The sequence below is a fragment of the Falco naumanni genome, chromosome 8 (assembly GCF_017639655.2).
Source record: "Falco naumanni isolate bFalNau1 chromosome 8, bFalNau1.pat, whole genome shotgun sequence".
In the NCBI taxonomy this organism is placed as follows: Eukaryota; Metazoa; Chordata; class Aves; order Falconiformes; family Falconidae; genus Falco; species Falco naumanni.
Window position 1 is genome coordinate 50,604,460 of NC_054061.1, and position 18,571 is coordinate 50,623,030.

At 40.7% G+C, this 18,571-nt stretch overlaps 1 protein-coding gene across 1 annotated transcript in view; it reads left to right on the plus strand.

Annotated features, from left to right (window-relative positions):
* Positions 1 to 18,571, plus strand: part of PARD3B (par-3 family cell polarity regulator beta) — a 412,598-nt gene that overhangs the window by 341,842 nt on the left and 52,185 nt on the right. The gene's annotated exons all lie outside the window — the stretch shown is intronic.

Genomic DNA, 18,571 nt, shown 5'->3' on the forward strand with positions numbered 1-18,571 from the left:
GATGTCTGAGCAGCTTCATTGTTCTGCTGTTTTTCTTTTCAAGATCCTAGCGCACAGATAGATGTTAATTTCTCTTTTGTGTTAAAACCTGCCTCCGAGGAATAAGATTACTAGTGTTCAGTGTTTGGCCGGTAGAGATACTGAGGTCTCATATCTTCTGAATGCCTTGTCTCAGTTAGTGTTTCTGCTAGCTCAGTGCATTTATAGTGGAGGTCTGTTCTTCTGTAATGCCCATGGAACCTTAAATTAATGTCCCCTGACTTTAGGAAACACAATTTTAACACGTTTTCTACATGTTTACTTTATTCCCAGAGTTGAGAAATGATACACAGAGACACCTGCTCTTCCAAGTGGGTGGAAATTGAAAATCGTGCCAAGAAAAATGCTGTTTCTCAGAAAAGATTCAAAATATGCATTGTTTAAAGTGTGGCATAAACAAAATAGATTATGTAAGGTTTGTGGGCCCATGTTTGAGATGAGATCACTCACTCTTAGGTCCATAGCTTCTCTACTAACACTTCTTAGTGCTTACATCTAAAAAGCAATGCATGAGCCACTGGTTTCCCCATCAACTTTGAAAAAGGTAGTTGGGAAGCTACAGGTACCGAAACAGCACAGCTTCCTTCAGTTCTGCTTGAGAGCTGCTGTTGTGCTTGAGTAACAGCAGTGGCTCCAGACCTTTAAGAAAACACGGTTCTTTAAAATGGGTCAGAAAACAACTGATTGATTTACAGGTAACAAATATGAACGTGTGTTTACTGGGAAGAAAAGTGACAGTTCACATCTGAATTTAGATAAACACATACATTTGGTAGTGGCTGCTTCATTTCTGTAGATGTAGGTAGCAATGTGATAGTCAGTGTATATGATAAGATTGCAGCAGTTGCCACAGTACATAAAAGAATACAAAAACAGATGAAATCATTAATGCTTTCATATTGTGTCCTGTCTTATTTCCAGTAGTATAGCATGCCTGGTACTTAATGAGCTATATCTTTGAAAGAATCAGCAAGTATGATGTTCTGGAAAACATAAAAATCTGCAACCTTGCATCAGAGACCAGAGCAGTATCTTAGATCTGACTTCTCTTTTTTTTTTAAGTACAAATTGCGTCACTGGTATAGTCACATAAGCTAGAAATTGTATATTTATGTTGCACGATCTTGAAAACCAAATGATAGCATGTGGATTTGTATCTGCTCCTCAGAAAGACGTGTGATGTGCAAGTCCTGTTCCTATCAAAGTGGTAAAATTTCTATTGATTGAGGTGGGAAATTGGAACTGATTCCCCTGCCTGGTTCTCCCTGAAAGAATGATGAAGTGATGTTTTCTTTTCTGTTTTATTCTTATTAGTCTCACAGCCAGATTACTGTAACTTGAGCTTTTTTGCCATACTTCTGCATGACTGTTTTTGTTAACCACTTTTATTACCTTTTGGCCTGTTCTTTGCATCATGCTATTGATAAAATGAGTTTTACGGGTTTTTTACGCCAAAGTTTAGAGTGTAGAATATGGAAGAAATCCATACAAAAAAAAGTCTGAAACATTAATTGGACTAGACTACAGCATTTAAAGTAACCTATTCTATCGTCCATTTACCTCCCACATGAAATGAAAACTCTATTTTGATCTGAACTGTCACAGACAATTTCTGCACATAAAACACATCCAGAGACAGCTTTCAAATGGAGTTGTCACTTCTTATTTAGCAGGCTGGGGACTCTCTATTGTTGTCAAACCCTCTTTGCAAAAGCATCACTAACATACTGATTTGCACAGTTGTGTGTGAAAGGAGGAATGGTTGCACAGCCTCCATGAAACAAAAAATTGCATGTAGGTACTGGAATCCTCTGCAGCTGAACTTACCTACTGCTTAGGAGAAAATTCCATTTTTCTTTTTTTTTTTAATACTATTTTAAGGCAGATTTTCATACTGTGTACTGGTGTGGGGAGCAGTTGTTTTTCATGTAACAAGGTTTTAGTGTGAATAGTGATGATTAACATTTAAAAGCTAGTAACCAACATTCTGTTATTTTCCCTGACCTCTAAGGGACCAGAAGTTTGGCTTTAATCTCTTCACAAATTTCAAGACTTCTTAAGCAAGTGCACTGGGAATATCTCTAAACTGTGAGTACAGAACTGCTGCCTCAGAGTGTATTCCAGACAAGATGCTGAGGCAGGGCTGTAGGGCACTTGTTTCCAGACTGCTATTCTGATGGTGGCCAATGTGACCATCTGTTGAGGCCGGCTGGAAGACCCAGCTACGGCATCGCAGAAGAAGACAGCTTAAAAGTTGAGAACTACCGTTCTTCAGACTTTATTTTTATAACATTCAGTTTGCCCTCAAACATGATATATTTTCATAAAATAAATTTGCCTCCTGGCCTCAGTTCTATTCTCATAAATTTATGCTATTGAAATATGCAGTTAAAGAGTAGTAATGTACGACTTCTGTTTTGTTTTCCTCTCAAAGTTGGAAAACGGAGCAGGATTAGGGGGTGAAGAAGTTGGTTAGTGTGATAAGTTGTCCTTTATTGCTGTCTCCCTGACTACTCTATGCAGGATTAAACAGCAAAACACAGGCTAGCAGAATGCTCTTCTGACCTAATTCTGCACCACGACACAGATAGCGGTGTATCTGCTGATCTATCTGATAAGCGTGACTTTGTCAAATCTAGATGTATGTTCAGGAGTGAAAGGAGTGAAACAACAGATGAGGCCCAAGAACCAGGGTGTTGCATTTTCTCCAACTGCCTGAATCCTTTAGGTATTTCCACTGCTGCAGCTGGGGTTGGGGGGCAGGACTGGAGGGAAGCCACCTGTTGCAGGGTAGAATCTCCAGAAAAACCAAAGTAAAAGCTTGGAGCCTAAACGTTACTGGTCAAAGCTAATTGCCTATTTTAAGGGCCATCTCTTCTGTAACGAAGCAAGAGATACAGACTGGAAATCACATTCCGATTTCGAAGCTGTGTGCCAGAAGATTTGAGGGTTCTTTGTTCAGTGTGTCTCAGACTCCCTCCTGGAGGGGAACATGATGTCAAGGGGGTTTCTCTGTTCTCACTTTTGCCTGTAAATGTAGTGTATTCATGAATCAATTTTAATGCCTATCCCATGGGGAGCAGTGAATTGCATCAGGAGAAAAAAGGTAGTTTTGTGCATTAATGGAAGAATATACTTGAATGGAGAAAAACGAGGGAAGCAAAAATCTTGTGGTCACTGTGCTCAACTCAGTGATAATGCACATCCATGGGGTTTAAAACCTTGGCCATTGCAGGAAAATACAGCAGATAGAAGCAATTTCTCCTCCTCCTTCTCCCAAGTCTTGGTGGGCCAGCTTGCTTTCCCCTCTCCAGGTGGGACAAATGTACAGAGCTGGATGGGATACAGCATATCTATCTCTCTCGTGCTCCATGAATGGAGGCTGTGATCCACATTTGTGCTCAGTTGGCAAGCTTATAAAGTTGAGGACTGGAGAAGTGGATGGACATTTATCCTACACTGGAAATAGTAGCTTTGGAGGCTGCATTCTCACAAGATATTCTGTATACGCTTTTTACAGTTACCTGTCACCAAAGCAGCTTGGTCCTATTTGTCCAGTAGCTCTATCAAGTTGTTAGTTCTTTTAAATAAATAAAAAAAAAAAAAATCACATTCTGTCTGTAGTGACTTTGAACAGCAGCGAAGCTCATAAACTCTGAAGTTGTCTTTGCAGCCTGTAAAGGCATGTTACATTTGCCTTCTTCCTAAAACACCAAATATTACTGTCAGGCATCCTGCAGACCGGTATTGTTACCGTATTATCTTGCATTCCCCTACCTGCTTTGACTGTTTCTGTCATTCTGTTGTGTGTGGGAACAGGATTGTCTTTTTATTACCCATCTGTGCAGAGCCTGTTGCAAGTTGAGTTGTAACTCTTGACAGATGTTGAAGTGGTGTTTTGTCTGCAGATGTTCCTGAAGCAGTCTTGAAAGATTTGAAGACCATCTCAAAGCTGTGTGGCGATAAGGAAGATACCTGTCAGAAGCTGGAGTGAGGCCACTCCAGCCTACGTTGTTTAGCCTGGCCCTCGCTACAGAATTTGGAAAGGTCTTGTACCCTCATGTGTTTGCCTGGCCTTTCAGAGGCAATTTTGCGTGTTCCTCCCCTGCGCACCAAACCAGCTAGCAAATGGCCTGCTCCAATTCAAAGGTGATGTGCTTAGGTTAATATTGGTGTGTCCTTCTGAGAGCACAGTGCCATCCAAAAAACACTTCAAAGCTTGTTTTTCTGCAGGTCTGCCTTCAAAACATGAAGCAAACATGTCCTGCAGCAATGCCAATCACTGCTGCTTGAGAATATCCCTAAGTAATGGTCACGCCCTCATTTCAAAGGCAATATATATGGGCCATTATCTGAGCAAATACAGTGCATGTCACTGCAAATCCATTGATGATGATGAATTCTGGTTACTGTTGAGTGCAGCCAGATACGGGATGGTGAGTAAGGGGTAAGAAATTAGCCCTTGAGCTTTGTGGGTTTTTACTCTGTAAACAGATCAGAGTTTCATAAAAGCTTAAGCAAAATATGAAAAAGAAGAAAAGCTGGAAATGAGTCTCAGGGCAGAGATGGGGAAATAAGGAAGCAAGGAAAGAAGAAGGAATAACAAAACTAAAAAAGCATCCTTTGCGGGGAGGTGGAAATCAGATGAGATTTTTAAAAAGGAAAAAATTAAGGATTTGAATAGTGCCAGGGTCCCTCCACTGTCCCCAGCAGGGCTAGCAAGAGAAGCCTTGAAGAATACCCTCTCAACAGGGTGTTTCAGGAGTGTTCTGAGGCCACAGTGTACACACGTCCTCAGCATCAGTGACAGGTTCTTCTATTTATTCATTTTGTTCATGTTATGAAATAGAGGCAATGGAAGAAGCAATTTGTTTTCTTGGTCTTGATTCGGAATACCTCTACCATTAACTGCTTCCCCCCAACCTTTTCTGTAGCATTCACTTGTCAGCTTTGTCCATGTTCCCCAGGGTGAGATTTCTCCTCGTTTTATAATGAGGAACAGGACTTTCAGACCTTTCTGTGTGTAGCCACCAAAACCAATGTTACAGCCAGGCTCAGCAGCAGCAATGGCAATATGCAATAATAACCATCCCACGTGAGATCTAGATTAACTGCTCCTCTGTTTAGTCCATATAGTGCCTCAACAGCATGATCTGATTTGCTCTTTTCACGTAATCCATCATTAATTATCTGAGTAGGATGGGTTCTTCTGTAATGGATGGAGAAATGGTCTCCCCTACATTCAGAGTGCAGCTTCACTTTCTCCAGCTGCAGCTATGTCACTTATTTACCATTTTTATTTTAAACGTGGTTTGCTTTTTCAAGCATGAGGATTTGGGGGAGCAGTAATGCTTCCATTTGAAGTGTTACCTTTGAGGCTGCTTTTAAGCAGAGTGGGAACTAAGTAGCAGTTACTGGCTGCAGACCTCCAGCTCAGACCCACACCAGGAGGAGCGGGTGTTTCGGCAGCACGCACAGGCTGTCTCCTCCTCCATCTGAGGAAGCAGCAGTTGTGGCTGCCAGAGAAAGCTTTGGGGCTTGTAGGGGACAGCTGTGGCTCCCACATGGCTCCCATCAGTAGTGGCAGCAAAAGGAGTAGGAGCTGTATTCTCGGCACTCTCCTTCCCCAGGGAGTTCAGGAGAGCAAGTAGGAGCAGCTCTTCGGGGAGGCAGAATTGTTTCCAGGGCTTGTGGAAGGGAGTGGGGGTAGAGAGTTGCACACAGGCAGGGGCTGTCTCCCTCCCTCCCTTCCCGTGCGTGAGAGGTGCAGGAGCTCTGCAGCCTCTCTTCCCCAGTCTGATCTTCTCTTTGCAAATTGTCTTCTGCAACCTAAAACATTTTTGGTCCTTTCCTGCCCTCCTCCTCTATCCCCCGCCCCCCCCCCCCCCCCCCCCCAGCCTATTGAAATCTTCCCTGCCTCCTGCTGAACCTTGCTATGCCATTGCTGAATTGCATTTTACCACCCCACAAATGAGAACAAAATAAACTACTTTATCTCGATCATTTGGGCAGCAAAATGCAATTTGCTTGTGTTGCTGCAGATCTTTGAGCCAACTCTAGTCTGGACGCTTTTATCACTTTGCAATCTAATCTGCAGAATATCTCAGATCCTCTTGCACTGGAAGAAAAAAATTTTTAAGACAAAATAAAGAAAAAAAGCCAGCTGTGTACTTGTGCATGCACAGACCCACAGTGATATACATGTACTCATATATCTGTATATGTACATGTATAATAAATAAAAAAATACTTATAACACTTGGAAGGTCCACACCTAACTTGCTAATGTCAGCTACAATTGATAGACAGCTAAGTCAGACTCTTTTTATAGTCCATTTCTAAAATGAAACCATAAATTTTAAAGCCAGTCTTCATCATTGCAGAGAAAAAAGCTTTTCTAGCCTATTGATGAAATATAACATTTGATAGGATTTATGAGGCCCAGATTCAGGAGGATCATTTGCAGAGCACTTAAAGCTCCTTTTTCCTGCCCTTTGCCTTCCCTCCTCCCAAATACACATACCAAAAAAAGCCATTAGTAATGAAAAATTATTAAGGAAGATTTTTTTTTTTATTCCATACAAATGTCAATTTGAGAGATAGAAAGAGGAAGAAAACAGTTGCAGGGGTTCTTAAAGTAAAGGGGTCTAAGTAGAGCCAGGTTGATTATATGAGGGGAATACTGACTTTTACTAATAAATACACAGTATGATTATTTGCTGTAGTACAGTCATATGTAACGTGTGTGTGTATATGTATTTTTAATAGTACCGGATGGAATTTATTTTTTTAATCATATTGCGGTATTCACAAACCAGCCACATAAAGTTAAAAATAAAAATGATACCCAGCTTCTTGGTATCTTGATAAAGTTCCCTTCTGGCTTGTATTACTAGAGTGATAATTTCAGAGGAAAAACATCTTCTGTAACTTGTGATCACAGTATCTGTCAAATGGTAGGAAATGAAGAAAACTGCCAGACAGTGTCAGATTTATTAACAGCTCTACGAAAATCAAAATTAATGCATTTTCTCATCTTTGATGGGTTGAAATGTCCATGTGCTGTACTTACCTTAATGGACAAGCGAAGGAAGTAGCAGTCATCAATTAAGTCTCTCATTAGGCTGACTACAGCGTAATCTGGAGCACATGCAGGAGTACTACGTGCTTACCAGGCTGTACCTCAAAGGTGTTGTGGTTGTTAGGAAGTGCTCATCTCACGGATGCCAGGAGCAAACCAGCTTTGTGCTGCCTCCAGGAACACGCAGCCAGATCCTTGGACCAGGGAGCATGCAGTCCTACAGGAAAGGGAGGGGGACAGCCGTAGAAACCAGCCTGTGCCGGTTCTGTGAGGGGAGTTGCTGGCCTGACTTCCACTGGGAAACTGTATTTCCACCTGTTAATAACCAGTCGTCAGCCATTAGGGTTGAAAATGCCTATGTAGGAGGTGTGCTGAAGCTGAATTTTTATGGAACACCATGACAGCTGTTTGGTTTTTTGTTTGGGTTTTTTTTTTTTTGGGGGGGTGGGGGGGCTGAAGGGACAAGATAAGGGGTCGTTTTGTCTGTGTAAAAAGTAATAATAATAAGCATATGATTCTTTCAATAAGAAGCTGTAGTCTTCCCATACGCTGGAACGGGCGTTTTATATTTAGGAAGGGAACACAGCCTAGTCTTACACCAGACTGTGCCTTTTGCCACCCCTTGAACGTTGACAATTTGACTAAGTTATAAGATTTAGAGTACTTCCCACACACATGATAGAAACTTGGCTGCAGACTTCACCAAAAGTGCTTGTCCTGAACTGCCAGATCAGATCCTAGACATGTTTTTCCAGTAGTAGGTTCTCCTGGCTGCAGGACCAGAGAGGTTCCTGGTGCGGGAATGATGAGGTGAGTGGGGCATGACCAGTGTCCCCTTGCCCTTATGTCCCACCTTCCAGGGAAGGAAAGGGTGAGCTGATGTGAATGCAAAATCCTACAAAACGCTGCAAAGGAGTGGGAAAAGAATTGGAACAGAGAAGAGGCAGAATTGCTGGAGCAGCTTAAGGGATGGGGAGAATAAAGAAGAGTGCTTGGTCAGGGCAGAGTTGTGGACAGTATGTGGGTGCTTCAGAGCAGGGAGAAGTTTACCAGTACTGCAAGTGTAATTCTCTGTTAGTGTGTTAGATGTGAACACACTTACTTGAACCAGTGCAGAAAGGAAGAAGTGCTGTTGGGTGTCCCACGCAGCCTGCAGTCTCGTCATTACTGGTAGGCTGCTTTGTGAAAAGCTTCTGGGAGCTGGGTCTGAAGGAGTGCCGCTGGAACGAGAGGTGCTGACCCAGGCATATCGCAGAGGTGTTTCTGTATTAGAGCAGCCCATGGGACAGGGATGTGCTTGTAGATGTGGGTAGCCAGTAAGTGGGTGGAGGAAACTGGCATCCTTGGCTGAAAGGTATGAAGAGAAAGACTTTCCGACATCAGGATGAGAACAGGGAATGAAGAAAGCAAGACAAAAACAGATGTGAAAGGATTTGTAAGATGTGTGTAAAGATGGTAGCTGAAACCATCTAAGAGTCATTCTCTAGAGACAGAGCTGGGCCTGAACCAGAACACTTTTCTGTAACATTTCTGGGATGTCCCCGCTAAATCCCAGCTAAAAGAGATAGGCTTGCCCTTGCCTCCTCCAGGTGAGATACACCAGGAAATGGTTGAGTATAACTTGAAGATTTCATTATTTCTTTTTCTCCTTTTTAATTCAATGTTTTTCAAAACAATTACTGAAAAGGAGTAGTGCTTACCTTCAGTCTTAAGTATCTGAAATTCAGCCTGGACTTCTCCAAGTAGAAAAGTGGGAGTAATTTCAGAGGTGCAGTGAAGCTGCAATCACAAGGAGCTAGAAAAGCTGTGCATGTCTGGAAGCCCAGGAGCTTCCACTGCCTGCATAATAAAAAGTAATAAAGTTACACTGCTAACTTTTGGCCCCTGAGTTCAGAAATACTTCTCCGAAATGTGGTTCGGCTTATAAAGTGTTTAATTCTGTTGATGTGGAGCTTGTGATGAAAGCTAGTTGAAGGAACGTGCGCTCCCCAGTCCTTGCGAATGTGATCAAAACAACTGTGCTCCGAGGGACCCAGCTGCATGGAGGGTAGGTGCCCAAGGAGGGAGGCTGCTGGAAGGGTGGGCAGGGTGGCCTCGAAGGTGGCAGAACTTTGCAAAATCCATCAACCGCTTCAGCATCTGGCAGGATTTCTGTTGAGCAATAACCACAAGCTAAATTTGCCATATATAATTCCTGAGAGAAGCTAGTGGTAACTGATGTTTTGACTTTTGAGCATGTTCCTGTGAAACTGCTCAGATCTGAGTTGTAGTTTGGAAATACTGCTGTATCAGAGAACTGAATTGAATTTACCTTCAGGGTTGTCCCCATGGTAAGATTGTCGTAAAATTTTTAGCCCCTTGCACTACTAAAGTGCAGAAAATATAATTAAGCCTGTTTCTCTTGCACATCTGTTAAATGCTTCAAGTGTCATTTTAGCATATATTCAGAAGTAGTGAACTTTGGATCATTATATTGGAGTTAGGATATTCCAAAGAGTGCGTGCATGCGTGTGTGCGTATGGGTTATACTCCCCTCTGTGAGAAGCCCCACGTGTTGTAAGAGCCATTCGAGCATACTCAACAGTGCTTTCATTTTGCTGTGCGTTGCACTCGCAGCTAGTAAAATACATTAGAAATAATTTCATTTGTTGTCTTTGCTTTTCTTTAGCTTGTGGTTGGAACATTAAATGCTTTCCTTATAAGGCTTACATGCTTCACCTTGCATGTGCCAGTGGCTTAATAAGAACATCTGCTGTCTTTCTGTAGCAAATCTGATGATTTTTCTACGCACGTATATTTAGTTGTACATATAAATAGAATCCAGGCACTGTTAGATGCATATGAAAGTGTACGTCAGATTGAAATGGTAACATATGAGGTTTTCTGCAGTTCCATTTATGAAGTATCAAGTTAAAAACAAAACTGTGAAGTAGCCAGAAAACTTTATTTCTGCAGCCAAAGGCATATGCTTATACAGCCTACCCTAATTAGGTCTCTGATATATGCTTAGAATGGTCAGTATTTCATGGGTTGTATCTTTGTCTGCAAGTTGCTTTTTCATTAAAGTTGGGCTTTTACGCAGTAGAATGTAGGAGAGCATTGCTCCAGATGTCTGGCTCCTTTCACCAGTTTTGTTGCTGTCTACAGCAAAATTTGAGTTTTAACTCTACAGTGCAAATTCCCTTTGAATCTTTGGATGCCCTTAAACAGTGTAGTATTGGAATATGTGTAAATGTCTACAAAGTACGGTGATTAGAGTGGCTGGTTTAAGAGGAGCTATAAAACGCTTCCAGCTGGAGTGCATTCTTGAGGTAAGCTCAAAATACACTCCAAATTGTCAGCACACTACTCAGGAAAAACACAAGAAACAAATCGTCTTTAGTGTGCTTTGCCTCCCCTAATGCACATAAGGATAGTGTAAATGGAAGCCGGTCAATTTTCAACGGTTTGTGTAAAATTGTCCCTAGGTTTTGCTTCTGTGCTTCAGCCTTTGTGAATTAATGCATCACACTGGGTTGTAAGTGTACCTGTGTGTACTTCTGTGGACATAATGTCGTCTATATTTCAGTAAGTATTGTGTATCTGTCTATTAATATTTATATGGAACTGAGAGCTTTGGTTCTTGCAATTTTTAATAAACATTGATGGTGTTACTAGTTTATACAGAGTATTCAATATGCTCCATCAAAATGGCAGCTCTAATTAGGTTCCTTGAATTAGCTAATGGATTTTGAGAAAGATAGCTTACAAAGCTCTTACAGCTGTCCAAGATATTCCTGCCATGGCAGAAAGACAAAAGGCCGCTGGAAGCTATAGACTTTAAAGCTTTAGAAATACAGCTGACAGTTAAAAAAGATAAATTACATTTGTATTTTTTTTCCCGTAAAAGTCCTAACGCTGGATTAATGGTATTCTCGTAGTGACCATTCATTAAAAACAATGAAAAAAGCCAACTTTATAGTAAGGATGTATTTTGGCTGTGAGATTTGTGCTTTTCCCTGATGCTTTGCACATGGTATAAATTAAACCTTTTTTTTTCTGAGTTGAGGTTGAGATTTCTACCTCATTTCTACCAAGCCAGGTATTATAAAAACAAACTACATAGAGGATTAGTTGCTGCTACTCTGCCAGTGGCATAGATTTTGAATGTGTGTAACAAAGAGCAAGATATAGTCTCTAGTGGGAAACTTGGAGAGGTAATTCCTGGGAGAAAATGGATAGTTACTTCGGGCTTTGTAGTTTTCAACAAAATACATTTTAGAACATGGGCAGCAGCATCTACTGTGAGCAAATTCTTAGATCCTCAATTCTTCCCCTCACAAGGGAGCACAGAAATTAAGACTGCACTGAATTGTCACCTTCTCTCCCTTCTGCCTTTGCTTTGTGTGTGCTAAAGGGAATTCCTGAGGGACTCTTGAATGGCTAATTCATTGGAAGTCTGTAAAGTACTTATTATTTCAGCTTTAGCGATAAGTTTAATAAACTGTAGTGCAAAAAGCAATAGTCTGCAACTGAAAAAAAGCCTAGCAGCCAGTTGCAGGCAGGTGTGATAGCCATTAAGAAACAGAGCTACATTTCCACACAAGAGTTTAGCATTCAGCATTTGCTTTGTTGAATTGTAAAAGCTGCTGTAAATGGAGTTTGGAGGGCTGAAAATCTGCTCTGTGTTGATGTGACCTATCTATTGAATATATGCCAGCTGCTTTACATCAGTAAAGTAAAATACCCCCTCCCAAGCCATGTTGTAATACAAAGTGCCAAAAAAGGCATTTTAAATACTTTGCCGTGTAAATCCAGAAGAAATTACCTTGGAGAGAAGGCCCTCAATTATGCCTCACACGTGACTCCTGCGTGATGGATAAAAGGCATAATTGATATCATCTTTAGTGAAGAAACCAGAAACTGTTGCATTGTCTAGAGGCTACTGAAAATACCAGGAAAATCTGTTTTTCATTATTTTCATTGTGTATTGTTTATAGAGAGTTTGGTTGTTGTCAGCAGCCAAGTCCCTAATCTCCCTGCTTTCCTAGCCCTTCGGAGACACGTGCACATCTCAGATCAACAAGACAGCAGTAAACTGGTCACATGCCAGAAACAGGCATCGCCATTAACCAGCTTGAACTGTAAGGCATCTTTTTTTTATTAGTTAAAATTTGATGATTGCCTTCCTTGGTGAGGCACAATACATTGAGCAGAAAAAAAGGAAAAAAATGTCTTTTCTTTGAAGTAAAGATGACAAGCTGGCTACAAACAAGAGAATGTCCCCTTTTTTTCTTTCCTTCCTACTTGATTGCAAATAACAAGTTTCTGTTAGAGTAGCACATACCGTATCCACTGTTACAGTGAAGTTAAACCTCGGTGTGCCTATTTTGTTTCCATAAAGCAACAAATTAGGCTAATACCTCCCATTATTTCTGGCCAGCTGTAGTCAACTGTAAGTTATAAAGGAGATGAGAAGTGGACTGGATTGGAAAGATGATGCTCATCTGAATGTCTAGGCCATCTGCCATGCCAAACAGGAAAAGGTGGTGTATGTCGTGTGAAAGGAGGGAAACGTAAAAGGATGCTTTATGTCAAGCCACTGAGAGATTTTTTTTTTAAACAGTTTGGAAAAACTGAAAGTGATACAAATGTGTTGGTCTCAATCCTCAAATTGTTCTTCTGAGGCTTCTATAAACATATTATGAGCTATTTGGGGAAAGAAAAGGTTAATGACACTGCTAATTCGTATCATGCAAGGTTTTCTTTCCTTCTTTCTTCCTAATGAGTCTGTAGGAACCTAGGAATATCATCTTCTCTCTTTCCACTAAGCTCCTAATGTCAAGAGGTCAGTAGTGATGTTACAGGGTCAGTAGGACTCAATTTACATCCAGACAAATGGTAGTCATGTGCTGCCCTAGGAGCCTTTGACCTTTTGGACAGATGTGGTTGTACTGCTTTTATGTTAGCCTAAAGAATTGAAAGGTGACAGTGTATGTGCCACTGAAGCACAGTTACGACTTTTTTGTAAATTAGATTGACTCGAGGACTTTAGTATGCAAGTTCATATAAACTCCAGCATGCATAAATAGCTTCTTCAGTGTAGTTTGTTTTCTTGCAGTTTATTTGTGATTCTTGACTTTAGTTTGTTTATGTACATACGGATCAAGAGAAACATCCGTCTTAACGCTTCTCGTGTCAGCCCGTCTATACGGACCCTCTCAGGATAGTCCTGTCTAAATGCAACTGGGCTCAAAGTCTTCCTCCCAGTCACTTTGCACAGGTTTCCACATCAGCTGGCCTACTGGAGCCCCTCTCCATTGATAAAGATGGTAATTGTGTATACATAGGGTATATTCCTGCCCAGAGCAAAAAGCAAGTGTTACAGGGACAAATAAAGCCATTTGCGTGGTTCCGCTAGCTAGAAATACATTGTTCTTAGGTTGGGTCCTCAGCGTGGCATGTGTACAGCCAAAACCCAGGCTGGCTCTGGCTGAACATCAAAGATGATTCCTGAGCCTGCAAGGCAGTATCAGTGATGTCAACAAGGTATTTCTGACAAGTCTTTCATTTCAGTATCACGCATTTACTCAAATGCATATGAAAACAACAAATGTTCATTTCTTCCTAAACTCTCTTTCTTTTAGTGGTTGACAAAGATGAAAGCTGAAATATTGTAGAATTATGTTCTTATCATTGATTTTCTTTTTATCGCTTCCCACCATTCTTTTTATGCCCTCTTACTATTGAGGTTGCAGAGATACCTTCATAAGCCATGTAATACTTCAGGGTAGAAAGACAAGGGCTGGAACTAAAAGAGTAATGTACTCAAATATTTATTTGTTGTAACCTCAAAATGAAAGTTTTATCCTAAGTGAAAGATACTCTTACATGCTCTGTTGGACTCCCTTATACTGTATATCTTTGCAGACCACTGTGTTCCTTTCAGTATATAAAATTAGTTGTTTTATAGCAGAGTGTGAATGGAAGATTGTCCATTCTCTTGAGTCTGTGAAACACGTTTTGTCTTGGATTTGTTTGTTAATGGAAAATTCCCTGAAAGAATAAAATTTTCTTTTTTCTTTTTTTTTCTTTCTTTTTTTTTTTTTTTTACTTGGAAGCACTACTTGTTTGTTTGGAGGCTGACAGTCAGCTGGGTGAAATCAGTGTTTGAAAGAAGTGGCTGGCAAAAAAGCCCTGTGCGATATTAATGTGTTTAGGAAAACCACTGGAAACAAAATGTTTATTGCCTCTTTAAATGTATGTTTATATACAGCTTTAAGTGGTTCATCTTACTCTGTACGTGCAACACTTGTTTTTAATTTTGTATTATCTAGAGAGCTGCGGTAAGAAGTCAGTAATCTAAAAAATGACATTTTTAACCTGAATGATTGAAATCCAGATTAGCAACTCAGAGGAAGAACAGAGGGGAGATTTTACTGTGCAAAACCTGAGCCATATGTATTAAAAACTGACAATTTTTTGGTTCTTTGAGAAAAATAACTTGTCTGTCATATTGGCTATATGAGGTTATTACTGTGGTGTTTGTTCATCTATTTTTTCAGAGATGATGGGATGAAATTTCACAGTCATATTTTACATAATGTTAGAGATAGCTTGAAGCTAAGCTGTGCCAAATTATGGTTTCTTTTTTGTTTTGGGATGCCTATTCCATTCCAGCTGCTCCAGTTGAATGGCTGTTTCATAGCAGGTCCTTTTACAGTCACAGTGGGCAAGGTGGAACCTGTATAGTGCCTCTGATATATTCAGGCACAGGGCAAAAGACAGTGACTTCTGGCAGTTTATGTAGTTGGTAGTACAGCCCCAGCAACGTCAGTTAGAATGATTGCTCAGGCTTTTTTTAAATCTTTCACTCAGGCCAGAAGGCAGCTTTGGTTTGTAAGGATTGTATCTAGCAAAACTACAGAATGGCTGACAAGAATATGTGTTTTCCTCTTTTAAATGTTCATATAAGATTATTTTAAAATTGTTTTCCTATTAAAAAAATAGTAATCCTTCCAGTGCGTGCAGCTTATTTAAAGAACTGTTGAACTTCTCTTGTTTGTGGCTTGGGATTTTGGGCAGGTTTTGTTACTGTTTGAAATCAGCATCTAAGTCTTTGCTAAACTCTTTGTAAAGTTTCTCAGAGATTCTTTCCCCCTACGTAGACATTATTTTAAAACTTCCCCCAAAAGCATCAAGTTCTATCCCAGTATCAGCTGCTTCTGAATCAGTCTCCTTACATGTAGCACCGTTTTTGGAAATTGTTCTGAAGTCAGTCGCAAAATGCAGAGTGGATAGCTCTCTTAGTCTTGTCGTGACAGCAGAGAAGCCTGTGGGTAGATTAAATGTTAAAGTCTGGGTACGCGTGCTGGTGGAGGGGAATGGCAAGCGTGTGGTGGCACAGTTCTCTGAAGAACATATAGTGCAGGGAGCCATGTCAGGGAAGTGAGTTGTGCACAAAATTGTAGATATGATGGGGACTGTAATATTTATATCTCCTCAAGGAGGGAGCACTATGTTAAAAGTAAAGCTACTGTAAAAGAAATCTGTCTGCTATAGTTACTAGGCTTGGTGAATAGCTTCAGTAAGTCTCCTTAATATAAATTGACTTTGATTGGAGTATTGTTCTTACATTTCTTCTGTAAGTTCAGGTTCCTTTTCAGTATAGTCATGCATCTGAAACATTTGAACTGGTATTCATCTGCTGTTTCCCTGTCTGAGAACTGCTATCTGATCAAACCAATATTTTTTAATTATGTATTTATAGGCAGATGGGAGAATAGTTTACAGTCAATGTATGATCTTCTCTGCAAATCTTGGAAAATTGTGTTGTTTTTTTTTAATATTGCCTTATCAGTTTCTTTTTTTTATTACTGATGACTTCATTCTGTTTGAATTCAATGCTTCAGTTTCTTTGGGGTAAACTAATAGATTATGTATGCGATATTTGCACAGTGCTGATTGAATTCATCTGGTGAGTTTGAATGTGGCTCATATATTCACATAATTGTCAGGAGCCAAGTTGAAATTCAGAACTGTTTCATGAGCATTGCACAGGGCATCATATTCATCTCACATTACTTTTGTGGTAAGCTAGCATACAGCTTTTTCAAAAGCCAATGTCTTTTACATTTGTGCCTATAAACAGTGATGGGGAAGGGAAAAAAAAGACCTGTGGAGCTTTTAAACTGTTTCCTGAAAAAATGAAGCTGATGTACTGACCGACCCTCTTCCAACCATTCCCCCCACCTTTCTGACACATTCTGAACCTGCTGACTATTTTTGACCAGGCTTGACAGGTGATTCAATTTTCAAAAGATACTGGATCACTAAGCTTCATGAAAGTAAGCAGCCTGCTAGAGAGACCCAGATGAATGCCCTTGCTTGGGAGAAATGCTGCAGTGTAAACTCAGTCCCATTATCGGACACCAGAGAACCCACAGGAGAGAAGCACAGGAAATCAGACTTCATGGAGCTGCTTGTTTCCACAGAGATTATGCTTGTGTTTTCGCACTAATCCAGATGGATAACTTTCCATGTGCTGCTATCTTTCATTCAAATGTTCCTACTCATTCTCATGGTTAGGGTTTGTACTTTAATACGGCATGGCAGAGGTTTTCCAAAGAAAAAGCTGTCAGACCCAGTCTTTTAATATATATAATGAGCTTGATTTCTGCAACGCTGACGTCTGCTTGCTGGCTCGATAGGTTTAAGCAGAAGGAAGTTCACCTGCAGGAGATCTGCAGAACGGAGCTCAGGCTGCTGTAACTGCCTCTTACAATATATCAATCTCAGATTTCATTTTAAAAGGGGGGGGGGGGGGGGGGGGGGGGGGAACCAAACCTGTATGCTATTTTCAGTTTACTTCTTCAGCCAAAATACCTAGAGGTAGAAAGTGGGTATGTGGCCATTAGGCCACTGGTGTCAGGTGCTAATACAGTTTGCACAGAGCTGCAGGGAGCCAGATCGGCTGGAGTCAGACTAGACCCCTTCCCTGTGTTTCAGCATTTCCCTCTCTTAGCTGGTGCTACTTCGGGTAATGATGTTGGCAGAGCAACAGGGACAGTACTTTGGGCCTTATCTGTATGTTAGCAGCCCTAATTAAACACTTCATCTGTACTCATAAGTAAAGGCAGGGGATTTCACAGGTATTGTATTGCTCATGAGCTGTGGACCAAACTTCACTGTTCTAAGTGATAGCCCCCATTAGCTAGACCTCAATTCCAGTGTTTTGCAAACTGGAAATGGTTTTCCACTATTTGACAAGAACTCATGCAAGAAATAGAGACATTTATCTGTGGAAAGAATCAAGGGGAAAAGGGGATGCACTTTTTCTTTGCTCAGTAGTCCAGAGAGTTTGTGCAAGCTTTCTGCACTGTCTTGGCAGATCATGAGAAAAATTTTGTATGCTTTGGAAGAGTTCAGTAAGTCAGCCAGAGAAGCTTGAAACCTCTGGGACTTCATAGGGTAGAGGGGCTGGATAACTTAGGAAGGCAAGTAATTTAAATTATTTTTTTCATGGAAACCTACTGATGCTGCAAGTAAACATTTCCAGTCCTGGCTGCATATTCAGTTACATGTGCACCCTACATGGAATTTCCCTTCACTAGTAATTAATTTCCAACCAATCCAGATTGCTGTTAGATACTAGAAACTGCTTATTGTTGCACTCATAGGTTTATGTCCAATCTTTTGTATATGCTTTCCAAATGCAGTTTGCTATGCAAATCCTATAAAAGGCTTCCCTAGATTCGGGCATGACAGGCGTGACAAGATGCTCCACAGAGTCTGTCCTCATGTGAAGAAATCTGGATCTCTATAGCCCATTGTTGGTGGGGCAGAGTTGAGGTTGCAGATTATGAGACTGTGTGATGATGTGCTGCAATAACAATGGTCTGAGTTTAGGACTGGCCACAAATAAATTATGTGACAATTCCCCACGAATACCAGTAAATGCTACTGAGCCATACAGTCAGTATTCACCCTAGTGCTGACTAGAGCAGGGCTGGAAATAGCTGCAGGAAACTGAATTTATTCGTGTCAAATGTGGCTGTATTCTTTTTCATTCTTAGGCATTTTCAGGATTATATTTTATTTTTTTTTATCCTTCCAGGTATAGCTTGAGCTTCCACATTAGTACAAGTCCACTGTAAGGTTTTGGAAGGCTCACCAGGGTCAAAATCTGCAAAGACAGGCATGTGTTTAACTTGATAAACTAAGCAACTCCACTGGTTTTACCATGGCAGTTTGCAGTGTGTGCAGTTTAGCATACAAGCGAGTCTTTGAGGATTAATAAATAGATTACTGTTTAATTACCACTTTAAAAAATAGTGTCAAGATTTGATGGTACACTTTCCTGTCTCTCTTGCCTCCCATATATTTTCGTGGCTGATGTCTGAGTTCTTTGTTTAACTGGGAGGGAGGCTGATTTTTGTGAGATAAAACTTCTTTCTGTGCTTCTCTGTGAAT